General features: G+C 37.9%; 1 protein-coding gene across 1 annotated transcript in view; it reads right to left on the bottom strand.

Annotated features, from left to right (window-relative positions):
• Nucleotides 1-10,345, bottom strand: part of Nrcam (neuronal cell adhesion molecule) — a 137,492-nt gene extending 127,147 nt beyond the window's left edge. Inside the window, exon 1 of the mRNA XM_051175060.1 lies at nucleotides 10,270-10,345. The gene's annotated coding sequence lies outside the window, so the exon portion shown is untranslated. The remainder of the gene's footprint in view (nucleotides 1-10,269) is intronic.
• Between the last annotated feature and the right edge of the window lie 1,309 nt (nucleotides 10,346-11,654).

Below are 11,654 nucleotides of genomic sequence, written 5' to 3' on the forward strand. Positions count from 1 at the left end.
AAAGAATTGTTAAGATGGAAATGTTTCACAAAAATACCACTTCAATAATTTGGCATGGGTTTGACTAATCACCTTGTCCAAACAGTGATCATAAAACAACAAACAGCCACAAAAATTAGAGGGAGAGCGTCTCCTTGCCTCTGTGTTTGACTCTAACTTATCTGGCTGAATTCTAACAAGATTCTCTCATTTTTCCTTCAAGAAATACTACCTTTGACAGTGGCAACACGTACTTTAGTTTTCATAATCCTTGTCCTAAGTAAATACAGGTTTTTAATTCATTAAAAAATCATTTTGGTATGAATTACATACATTCTAAGTTCTTTAGTTAATAAAAAAAAATTTTGACCTTTTCTTGTTTCTACAACAAGTTCTTCTCTTGGGGATGACTGATAACATCCATTCTCTGGAAAACTGTGGTCCCTGGAAAACTGTTTCTTTCTTTTAAAATACACAGCAGTTTTAAGGACAATAGAGCCAGTTATCAGTCCTGCCAAAACTGTTCCATGAATTGCACAAGGAAGGGGTGTCTCAACTAGCAACCCATTAATCCTAGATTTACTTACATGTTTATTTATTAATGGTGCTGGTAGTCACGCTCTTTCTAATTTGGGGTTGTTTTTTGTTTGATTGTTGTCTGAACTCAGTTCATCCAAAGTCATAAAGCCTGGATAGTTTCCTGCAGCCTAGATATCTCCATCCTTTGTACTCTCAGAACATTTTAGCTTCTACATGACACAACTTCAATGCTACTCTATGCTTTCATTTCATATAAATGTCCAGGACACACGTAGGTAAACAGTGGAACTGTGCATATGTAAGGGCAAGTAGCTGAAGGGCATGTGCTGCATTTGGCTGTCTGCATTCCCCAAACCTCTCCTTGTTCCCTCTGTAGTCTATAAAAATCAATCAATAATATCTATTAATAAAGATGACCTTGTGATAGGCATTAGATATAGGGACCATATATGAGAATTTTATTTTTATTGGTGAAGTACACATAACTTCATATAATAAATTTGACTTTTCTCTCAAAACATTATTAAAGTATTGATCTATGTGCAATGGTCTCTCCTCTCATCCAATGGTTATTGATCAAGCTATTTGTGAGGAAAACCATTTGATTCTCAGTGGAGGGAAACCTACTTTGTAAAAAGTCAGGTTTGGTTATTTGTTCTTTCTAGTAGGGATTTTCCTATGACCTAAGTATTTAATTACTTCCTAGGTCAAAGTAATGGCAGTTCAGTCATTAAAGCAGTTAAACAGAATGAACAAGTACATTATGATGTAATAATTTGAAATATACTCTCTCACTGAACCTTGGAATTGATCCAAGCATTTGTTCTCAAGAAAATAAAAATGTCTATGAATTTGTCATAAAGCTGCTTTTGGTAACCATCAAGAGCAACTCAAAGAAAAATTTGGGAGTAAGTTTTTCACAGGAGAGATTTCTGGTTGAGGTAGACATGAAGTACCTTATATCATATTTACGAAACTATGATGACTATTACTAGAATAAGAAAGCATGAACTAGGTACTCAGGGATGGTCAAAGGGCTAGTATATAATTACATTTCCCACTGTATGGAAAAATCCTCACATCTTCCAGCACATGAAATAGTTGAATAATTTACTACTTCACATGTCAAATCAACTTGAAGGCTTTTTGGGTTAATGCAGAGTTGTAGCTGTATTCTCTAAAAATTGGAAATGAAATATTACATAATGAAGAAATGTTTTACAGGATACTTGGAACTTAGTTCTATTTTCTAGGTCATTGGAATCATTTAAACATAGTAGTTTTGTCTGGTTACATTTGTTAACTCTCTCTCTTTTTCTCTCTCTCTCTCTGTGCCTCAAGGAGCAAAGTTGTTTTAGGAAAGTCCATTTGTTCTTAGCTACATATCCTCTGTGCTTCCCAACTAAATTAATAAATAAAAAGAGACATTTCTCAAAACCTCTTCTAGTGCTTCTTTACGTTGGACAGTCCTCTACTTTTTATTCCTTCCTTTCATAACATGTTCCTGTGGCTTTCCTTTCCCTAGGCCAACAGCTCTGTCAATATGCTTTTTTTACAGTACAGTGATGGGGGATTTCATTCTGTATATATGTTTCTCTTATTGGTTGATGAATAAAACACTGTTTGGCCAGTAGCCAATAGAGGCAGGAAAATAAGCAGGGCCAGGAAATGAGAAGAATTCTGGGAAAGGTAGGAGGAGAGAGCCAGCCACGGTCGCCATGGAGGAACCAGAAAGATAGGATGCACCAGGTGTTCCCTGGTAAGATAAGGTCATGTAGAAATACATAGATTAGTAGTTATGGGTTAATAATTAAGACAGAGCAAGTCAATAAGAAGCTCCAGCCATTGGCCAACAGGTTTATAATTAATATAGCGTCTGTGTACTTATTTGGAGTTGAGGTGGCTGAAGGACCAAATGGCAGGCCAAGAAAACCAGCAACAAGCTGAATCTTCTTCGAATCCCCCATGACAGCACCCCTTACCAGCAGGAAGTAGTTTGGAAAGAAAAATGCCCAAATTCCCAAATATTGTCTATAAATGTTTGTTTTCATTTAAATGGACTTTGTTATATAAAATAAATTAAAAAAAATAAAAAAAAATGGGGACAGCAACTTGAGGCACAAATTTCTACGTAAAACCTGACAAATGCTTAAAAAGGGATTTTTAGAAGCGAAAGAACAAAGTCAAGCATGGCTTCTTGGTAGCAGCATTTCCTTGGGCGGCTAGCCAACAGAGCCTTTCAGCTCCTTTAAGGGAGGCTTCCTGACTCAGCATAAGCAGAAAAAAAAAAAAAAAAAAACATGCAAGGCATATTTTAGCACTGCTATTTAGCAGATAAAAGACTCATGGCCAAAAAAGATAGAGATATACAGTAAAGGCAGATTAAGATGAGGAAAAATCCCCAAAGGGAAATGTGTGTTTAAAAATATATATGTAGGTTTAGGAGAGAAAAAAAGTATAAAGTGGTTAAAAAATAGAGTAGCTGGGTATAGTGACACGAGACTTTAATTCCAGCACTCAGGAGGCAGAGGCTAGTAGATCTCTGTGATTTCAAGGGCAGCATGGTATACAAAGTGAATTCCAGGACAGGCAAAAGTACACAGAGAAACCCTGTCTCAAAAAACTTAAAAAATGGAAGTAAAATAAATAGAGTAATAAAAAAGCTACGTAAAGATGGAAAATACACAGAGAGTCTGGATACTGTCTGTTATTGTGTTGTGTTTGAATTCTTTGATTGCTGAGAAAAGAGCAACAGCTCTTAACAGACATTTGATTATAAATGCTGCTGGATTAATACAACCTATATATTTTCAAAATGCTTTGACATTCTTATATCTTAAGAAATAAGTGAAACACACCAAACAAAATAAGCAAATTCTGATTTATCTTTTTACAACCTATTACTTAGGAAGAACCAGTAATTTTGGAAATACTTTGAGGAAATACGTGGTTTAATGAGAATTCAGGATACAGCAAAAGAATTCTCAACCCTAAGGGAATAGATTAGCAATGGAAATGCTCTGAATCCCTACCCAGGGAAGAGTGAGTTTCCAGTGGAGACACAGGCCTGTTTTCACACCTTTCTTACCACTCTGGTACAAATGTCTCCCTAAAACTATTTCCAATATTTCTCTCTCAATAAAAAGTTTGAAAAGAGCAAGAATGAAACTCAGGGCAGGAGGATCCAGAGGGCAGGTAAATACCATCAGGTGTTTGATGAACTCCCTACTAGAATGAAGGACACCCTCATATCATAAGAAGGAAATGATCGCACAAACACACAAAACAAAGCATGCTAGATCTGAGGTTTAAATTGTAAAGGCACTGCTGTGATATAAACATGCAGAAGATCCGTATGCAAATGAGCTCACATGAGTGAGGCAGCAGCCGGTGAGGGGGCACATTGGACACACCTCAACTGCAGTGGTAGCTTAAGGAAGCATCCTAGGAACACATTAATCAACACATTCAAGGAATGCATTAATCAACATGGCTATGAAGGCTGGCATGCCCCCTTTGTTTAACTGTAGCATGCTAAATATCACAGAGCATCAGGCTGAATGTGAATTTCCACCCTGCTGCAGCAAACAAAACCCTTCCCAACATTGGCTCTATGCACCATATCCTACTCCTCTCTCTGAATAGAAAGCATTCTCTCCTGTGTTTCTAGGAGTTTATGGACTTGCTTGCCACAACAGTCAACCAGAAACAAAGACTCTTTATAGAGCTGCTAAGTTGGACAAAGGCTGTAGAACTGCCTTCTGCAAATATGAAAACTTGAATCCACTTACAGGATATTTTTTTCCTTGCTTTACAAAATGGATGCTGTCACGAAAGGCAAAACAAAACACAACCAGGCAAAGGAAAGCAAAATGAATGGGGGGTGGGGAAAGCATCTATTTGTGTATGCAGTCAGTTGTGACAGCAACATACTGTATTACCAGCAGGGGCCTAGGCCTGGTCTTCTGTTCCACACAGGGCTTCATTTTCCTCCTGGGTAGTTCCCTAGATAACTCTCCTGTCAGGATTCAACTACCCCCAAAAGCAGCCAGGGATGAAATGTCCAGATGCTGGGAGGGAGAGGCACGTAACACCTGCCTAGCACACATGCCTTTGTGCCTTGAGTACACACAGACCTGAACACAGGAGGTTTGAAGCATCCTTGCTAGGTGTCATACCTCACAATTATTAAAGGATGGTTTATGATGTGTAAATAAGGGGAACCATTTCCTGTTATAATTTGGAAAAAAAAAGTCTTGTATAGGTTAAATTATTTTAATAGAGCTTACATGTGCTGAGAACAAGGATGACAGAAGAATGGCTTCCGACAGTATGGTATAGTTTTATGGTCCTTAGAATGTCTTTCAGGCCACTAAAGTATCCTGCAAAGCATGGCCCACTGAGGTAGCTGTATCTCAACACTAGCTCAGATTCAGGTGACCCCCCAAAAAACACTAAAAAGCAGTAGAAAAAATGCAGCAGCATAAACAAATATGATCTAGGTGGTATCTTCCCTTAGTTCTTCACAAAGGTCACTGCATCAGCCATGTGGTGCTGAAATGCGAAGATGCTGGACATTTCCATTGTTGGAGCGAGTCAGGCAATCGTCCCCTTCCAGTTTCAGAGCAGACATCCCTCCCTATTAGACAACAGTGGGAGGAGAGACAGGAATGCATGCAAGATACAGGATTTCTTACACAGTGAGTGTCATCACTACAAAACCTTAATTCCAACTTTTTTCTCTTTCTGTCACCATTTCTTCAACCCACATCCAGGTAGCTTGCAAGGCAAATGTTGTTTTGTTTTGTTTTGTTTTGTTTTGATACATAGTCCAAATTTACTTTCTGAGCTTTCAGAAGTGGTTAAAAGACTGATCAGGCAGAAGTATGGAAGAGAGGTAGCACAAGCTATCCACAGGAAAAATGGTAAGTCTCTCAAGAATCATGAAGACAGGATGAAGGGGAGCAGAAGTCATGCAATACATAAAGGCATCTCACTTTCTCCAGAGATAAGTCTCAGGAAATATATAAAAGTTCAACCTCCACCCAGTGGTGGATGGGTGTGGCACACACCTTTAATTTCAGCACTAGGGAGGCAGAGGCAGGAAAGTTTAAGGCCAGCCTGGTCTATGGAGTAAATTCCAGGACAGCCAAGGTTACACAAAGAAACCCTGTCTCAAAAAAAAAAAAAAAAAAAAAATCAGAATTTAGCCTCCACTCCAAATAGAAACACTGTGCATGAAATTTAATATAGTTACATATAACTTCAAGTCATATGGCATTGCTTAAACTTCACACATAAATCAACAAAGGGAATAATGGGTAGGTAGGAAGGTTTAAGTGGAGAGAGATGGTAGGATAGGGCAAGGAGGGATTTGGGAAGTGAATAACAACACTGAGGACACTTGTAAAAAGCTACATGGAAACTACCATTTAATAAAAGAGTTTAATTGGATGAGGCTAGAATGATGGCACAAGGGATAAGTGCACTTGTTCTTGCAGAGGACCTGGATATTCACAACTATCAGTAATTTCAATTCCAGGGGACCTTCTGACATCCATGGTCACCAGACATGCATGTATGTGCAAAGAAAACACTCATACATATAAAATAAATAAGTCAAAACTTTTTGAAAGCTTAATTGGGATAAAGCTCCTTCTAGAAGTCATAGGTTACCAACTAGAAAGCCCAGTGGCAGGTGTAAGATACCTCCCCTGTAGCTATTGGTCATGATTATTCCAGATACCCTCCAAAGATACACAAACTGTTGACATTGCTTGATTGTCCCTCTAGAACTTGATAGTTAATCCTATTGCTGAAGACTGTAAACCCTTTGGTCACAGGACATGAAAAGTCAATTGGACTGAGCAAGAACTTCCTCCCCTAGTACTTCCTCCATAGTACTAGAACATCTCAAGTAGGCTGCTATGGAGAAAAACTATCATTCTTATCCAGCCTAGAACTCTATGAGCTAAAGTAACAACCTATGTGTCAACATATGGGCACTAGACTAATAGTAGCATAAATGTTATAGGAGTAACCAATAGCTTTCTGATTATATTTGAGGGCTATTTCACAGGCTGAAAGTAACCTCACCAGTACTGTAAATTTGGTGCAATAATAACAATAATAATAATAATAATAATAATAATAATAATAATAATAATAATAATGGTGCTTATAGGTCCTAAAGGTGAGCCTACTACTATTATTTTGCTAAAGAGACACAGTATCAAACTACCATCTAAATTCCTATTTCTGTATCTATAGAGCAGTGTAGTTCTTAAACCATACGCAGAGAAGTTTCTCAATATAGTGGACAGTGGTTAACTCAGAAATTAGCCACTTAAAGGGTAGAAAATGAGTATCAGTGGAATTATCATCCCAATTGTAGTGTGTGTGTATGTGTGTGTGTGTGTGTGTGTGTGTGTGTGTGTGTGTGTGATACCTCCTTCCCTCTAACAATTGGAGACCATTGCAAAGAGGAGAAAAATTATAAGACTCAGAAGTCAGGGAGTACCAGAGCAAAATTATGTCTTCTGAAAATAATAGGACTGTTGTCCTCTTGAACTCAATAGTGGTCATGGTTTCTTTAAGGGTATAGCCTCTGACATGTCAACTATGCTCCAGTGGATGCCCTAGATCCCAAAAGTATATGGGCAGCACAGATAAGACTGTAGGTTATTCTTTTTAAAAGAGGACACAGTTAGGACGGGGTGGAGAAGTGAGGGTTGTTCTAAGAGTTAGGAGAAAGAGTGGAAGGTAATTATGATCAAAATACATTGTATGCATATGAAGTTCTCAAAGAAATAATAAAATATATGTACATGTATATATGTTTTATATATACATATATGCACATATATATGAATACATAAGCACATGCATTGTGGTGTGTGTGCATGCGTGCGTGCGTGCGTGCGTGCGTGCGTGCGTGTGTGTGTGTGTGTGTGTGTGTGTGTGTGTGTGTGTGTGCATTTGTCTTTCAAGGAATACTGCCTGTGGGTTAGTAACTCTTCTAGGAAAAGCTCACTGTGACCACCATAGAGGGTCCGTACATGTGACAATGTCTAGGAGATGCTGTCACCTAGTTGAAATCTGGATCTTGCCCTCTTGATGCCTCTGGGTAAAGAGAGAATTAGAGTTAGCAACTAAGCAGGGGGGTGTTCTGATTTTCTCCATGACTAAATATCAATAAATACAATTGAAATAAATTAATAAAGAGATATATACCCTTATCTTTTTTTTTTTTTGTATAAATTCTAGGATTCCAGGGGTAATCCTAGAATTATTCATGAGCTTTCTATCATCAGTAATGGACGGGGCTGGTGCATATGTTCTCTCTTTAAACACGTTGTGTCTCTTGGAATAAACTCTCTAGAAAGATCCCTTTATTGTTGGATAGCATTAAACTTACGTTCCTGTTTAGGTTTTCCAACAAAATACTTGTTTGTATTTATAAGTCAACTGAATTATAAAATCATAAAATTTATAAATAAATTATATATTTATAAATTTATAAATTTATAAAAAAATATAAAAACTGTCTTCCTGTCAGTTCTATTACCTATTGAGAATATGATTACTATTCTCCTAAGATAAATGAACAACCAGATCCCACAACATTCAAGTCATTAACAATCAAGCAGTTCCAAAAGCCTGTTGGACTGCTAGAACTTTTTGCTTTTTCACAATCTGCCAAGTGTGAACACGCTTCAAGATGCATGGGTTCTTGAGATGTGGTAACATAACCATGGTGGAAACCAACTCAAGGGTGTGATTGCTGGAATGCCTCTACTCCTCACGTTGGCACATTAAAGAAATTTCAAATGGAAGAAATGTATTTGTAGCTTTCAAATAAGACAGGAATGTAGACTTTCCATGAGAACTCTTACACATTATGATAAATGATAAATGCTGTTTATCATATCCAACATAGTACAGGAAGAGACAAGTATCACTTCTCAGAGAAGGATCTAGAACTGATGTTGGCTTCTCAAACAGTCCAAAGTCCTGGCATCTCACATCTTTCAGACACCACAACGCACTACCAATTGTGGGAAATTCGACTGAAAACTAAGTTGCTGTACTTAGAATTCTACTGCCTGCTCTTACCACACCCACAACTTTCTTAGTCTAATGTCAGAGGCTAACGGCTGAATAGCCTGGGGACATTCTGAATACAAGCATGCTTTAGAATTTTGAGAAGTTTCATCGGGTCTTTGTAAAGCAAGGGACAAAAATTAGGAAGATTCTCAGTGTTCAGTTTTGGCCAGATGAGTCCATTCACAAAGACAAAACGGGATATTTCAGAAGCTCTAACGGCCTGCCAAATGAAAGTTCTCATTAGTCACTTAAAAAGCTAGCCAAACTGATCAGCAAGTATGTACTAAGAAAGGTGCAATGCAGCCTTTTCACTTCCTTCCCTAAAAGACAAGAGATTATTTTAAACCAATCATCTTTTTGAATAACAACAATGAGAAAGTACCATATCCTGCCAGGAAAACTCCCTTAGAGCCATCCCACAATGCCTTACTTCATGGGAAAGCCTTCAGGCTGTGTCCTGTCACTGCCTCCCTCAAGTATAACATCAAGTGATCATCAGGATCACTTCGATTACCTTGCCTTCTGTTATAATCCACAGCACTAGGAACTGTAACCTAAAAGTAAATGCTTGCCTTTGTTGTCTTTCTGTCTCTCACGGCAAACATGACATAAACTATCTACAGAAGGCTTACTATTATCAAAAGCAATATGCATTTCTGGCCCACTGATTTGGGGGGGATTTCTGATGGTATTTTAGAATATCATAAGAATCCATCATATGAAATCAGTCTCTAGACAGCACAATAACAGCAAATTCAGTCACAAGCATGAATCATTTCCTCTCAATTACAAAATGACATCTCAGTAGATCAACTTTTGTCAAAAACAATGAACAAACATGACGGAAGGATTTTACTACCTCAAAACCTTGTATGCAATCTTCTTAATTAAAATCCATGAGAATTTGTTTGTTTAATGAAACCTATGAAGTACAGAACCAGACATTTGAACAATGAGCCCTTACAATTCATTAAGACAGTTCTTGTCGGTTGAGACCTAGTTCTCTGTACTATGTTCCAGATTTCCATTTAAGATATTTTTCACCAAGTACAATACTACAATAGAGGGCCTTTCAGAAGACACCACAGGCCTAGCAGGGTCTGTTCTGGAGTTAATAATCCTACTTGACTCAAATGGAGTGGGCTGAGAAATGGCAAGAGTGAGAAACAAGGGGTGGGAAAGGATTTACAAGACAGAAAACATAGTTCACAGTAACATTTAAGCTTTTCATTGTTCAGAAATACCAGAAAAACATGATGCCACATTTTCCACGTGTTTGATATATGATCAGCTCCAATAGAAATGACTTTTTTTTTATTAATAGTGCCCTATAATTTTAACCTTTAGTTCCTTTGGGAATTTTTTTTCATCAACAGTGCCATTTTCTGTGCTCAGTGAGTCATGATTGAGTAAAGCACAAACATTACTCCCGTACAATGAATAGACAGCTAGTTTTCTACTGTGTGCATTTGCTCCATCCTTTTTGTCAAACAGGATGATAAATGTCTCTGCATTTGTAGTCCTTCTTCGTGTCTTTTACCATGCTCCCTGTTGAAGAGTACTAAACACTAATGCTGCACAATCACATATTCTATAGTATAATTCCCTTTAAGAATGTAAATACTACAAGAATGCAGATCCTACCTTCGAAGGAAGTCTTCTTACTTGAAGAAGTGGTATTTCATTTTAATTCTTTAAGCCAAAGGTTGTCTTAGCTCTGTGGATTAAAGAGTGGAGGAAATGTTAACAAGACAATGGTTGCCATCAATCATAGTAGATTGTCAATAAGTTAACAGAGTCCCTGATGGGACACACAATTGCAGACAGAGAGCCCTGCAAGGAAGACAAATTATGAATACACTTGCCAAAACATCTTTCTGCTGGTTTCTATCAGAAGTGACACGAGAGAGGTGATTAGGGTGACTATACATCACACTAACAGATTCTAACGTGACCTGTTTTCAATGTGGAGATAAAAGGCAGAAATACAGACACACAGACAAATGCACGCGCGCGCGCGCACACACACACACACACACACACACACACACATGCAAAACATGCATAAGGGGTGGGGAAAACACTTTCTGATTGCAAGCTCATCCTTGGTACTTAGGCCTTCTATTTAGAAACAGGAATTCTTTTGCCCATGTTTGTCGGCCCTCCTTCTCAGTGAAGGTCATGAAGAGCTGATGAGAACAGCTAGAATCTGAGGAGGAAATCCCACCTGCACCAACGTGAAAGCTCAGTTACCGGCAGCCCCGGACACTGCACTCCACAACTCCTGTCCTCTGCAAACCTCAGCATCCGCTAAGCAAATATTCCAGGGCAGAATTAGCCAGAGAAGCAGAGCAATCACACCCAGCACATCACATCTCATCCTTCAGTCAAGCAATTCAGTGCCACCCAAGGTTTTCTAAGGGGGCATTTGTATCTTTTTGGACTTGGTGTTTTTGAAAACAGAACTCACACTATAAACCACTGAAAACATCTTTCAGAGGAGAGACACAAGTATCAATTCAGGCGCCCTGAGCTGCATCAAATGTTAGGACACCACCAACCACAAAATCCCTCCAGAAATAAAGTAAAAAGGCATGTCATGAGTTCAATTGCTTCAGCTTGTGCATGGGTTATGAAATTTTATGCCTTAAATTTAAAAACTCCCTTATCTCAATTACATGTAAAGCCATCTTGATTCTCCTTGAATCGAATGCACTATTAATCAAAACAAAGCATTAATGTTCTGAAAGTCAGTGGTTCTTGGAAGTAAAATAAGTTTTAAAGTAATAAATGTTTGTTTTTCTCAACATTTGATTACTACTTTAAAAAGAAAAATCCTCTAAAGGTGTGTAGGAGGAAGTCTATAAAAATTTGAAGCTGTGTATACAGTAACAGCTCAACAAATGTACTTGATAACTTAATATGTATATGCTGAAGTAGATATATATTGAATAATAAAGTAAATAAAAATAAAACACAAATAAGACGCTCTACTAGGAATTTCAGTTCACATGCTGATGGGGTGATAG

This window comes from Phodopus roborovskii, unplaced genomic scaffold (assembly GCF_943737965.1).
Source record: "Phodopus roborovskii unplaced genomic scaffold, PHOROB, whole genome shotgun sequence".
NCBI lineage: Eukaryota > Metazoa > Chordata > Mammalia > Rodentia > Cricetidae > Phodopus > Phodopus roborovskii.